The sequence below is a fragment of the Elephantulus edwardii genome, unplaced genomic scaffold (genome assembly GCF_000299155.1).
Source record: "Elephantulus edwardii isolate Elephantulus edwardi_28Jun2011 unplaced genomic scaffold, EleEdw1.0 scaffold00071, whole genome shotgun sequence".
In the NCBI taxonomy this organism is placed as follows: domain Eukaryota; kingdom Metazoa; phylum Chordata; class Mammalia; order Macroscelidea; family Macroscelididae; genus Elephantulus; species Elephantulus edwardii.
This window is the reverse complement of record NW_006399821.1, coordinates 2,127,371-2,129,050: the sequence shown is the minus strand read 5'-3', so window position 1 is coordinate 2,129,050 and position 1,680 is coordinate 2,127,371.

The following is a 1,680-nucleotide window of genomic DNA, read 5'->3' as shown; positions in this document are numbered from 1 at the left end:
AACAACAACAACAACAACAGTGTTCCCTAGCTCTGATTGGACAACAGCCTCGTAGTCTAGTATAAGTTTTTACACGAGCACAACTGTTTGTGATCACCAGTCTGTGCCCCGATGCACACCTTTCCTAATTTATGAACACTGATGCAATAATCCTTAACAAACGGGTACTTCTGGAAAAAGTGCAGCCAGATAATGAAGTTTTTTATCACATATTTCAGACATGTTGCTAGGAGAGGTTATTCCTTGGAGAGGAACTCATGCTTGGAAAGGTAGAAGGATGGTGAAGGAAAAGAAGATCCTCAGCCGGGTTGATTGACACAGTGACTATTACAATGGGCTCAAGTATGTAAGAGACTGTGAGGATGGCAAAGGATAGGACAGGGCCCAAATCTGTTGCTATGACTTGTACTTGGCAGCATTTAACAAAAACAACAGTCTATGCTAGGACATTTGGAAGACAGCTACCTGACCAAGTGACTGCAAGAGATGCACGTTTATGAGATTCCCAAGAAAGGTGATCCAATAGAATGTGAAAATTATTGAACAATATCATTAACATCATATGCAAGCAACATATTGCAGAAGATCATCCAGATACAGCTAGCAGAGTACATTGACAGAGAACGGTCAGAAGTTCAAGGACAGTTTACAAGAGGCTGTGGTACCAGGGTTGCCATTGATGGTGCCAGATGGGCCCTGGCTGAAAGCAGAACATACCAGAAGAGTGTCTATTTATGCTTTGTTGAGTATGCAAGGGCATTTGACTGTGTGGATCATAACAAATTATGTCTAACAATGAGAAGAATAGGAATCCCAGAACATTTAATTGTACTCATTCTAAACTTATGCTATCAATGTATCACTATGTTAAAATTATTTGGTGTATCTAAACATATTTCCTTAGTAACTTTATATGCAGGAAAACATTTTATTAATATTAGGATCAAACCGTACTTGACTGTTCATCTTAGAATTTATTCATAATCTGAAAAAAACGTTTGTATTTTCAAGACAAGCATTGTTGTTGTTGTTATTATGTGTCATCGGGCCAAAAAAATAACCACAGACATATAATATCTAGAGGAGACATAGCCTTCACCTGGTAAATTATCCTATTGTGATAGCAGTGTGCTACAAACAGAAAGGCAGAGATACTGTCACAAGATGATAGTCCTAGAACAGAAGTTCATGGGCAAGGACATTTCTCCAGTCCTTGCCTGAGACAAAAATCTTTCCCTAAATCTGGTAGATGGGATTTGGAATGAACTTGGAGAAACAATGAAAATTATATAAGTGTTTATGTCTTTTGTTCATAGGATCGCTATGAGTTGTCTACGACTCAATGACACTTAACAAAAGCAACAACATAGAGAGAGCTCTGTTGGCCTAGTGGATAGAAAGTTATGTTACCGAGCCAAAGATGAGTGAGTTTAATCTATGGCCCTCAAGACTGGTATATTCACACAATGGAATACCATGCTGCATTGAAACACAAAGGAACTCATGCAAAATTAGTCAAAATGGGTGACCCTGGAGGACATTATGCTGAGTGAAATATCTCAGCCGCAAAAGGACAAATACTATATGGTGCCACTGCTGTAAAATGGGACTGATATCAGGGTTGGGGTAAGACTGAGATAAACTGGATAAATTGTTTATACTGCACTGAAACAGATGAGG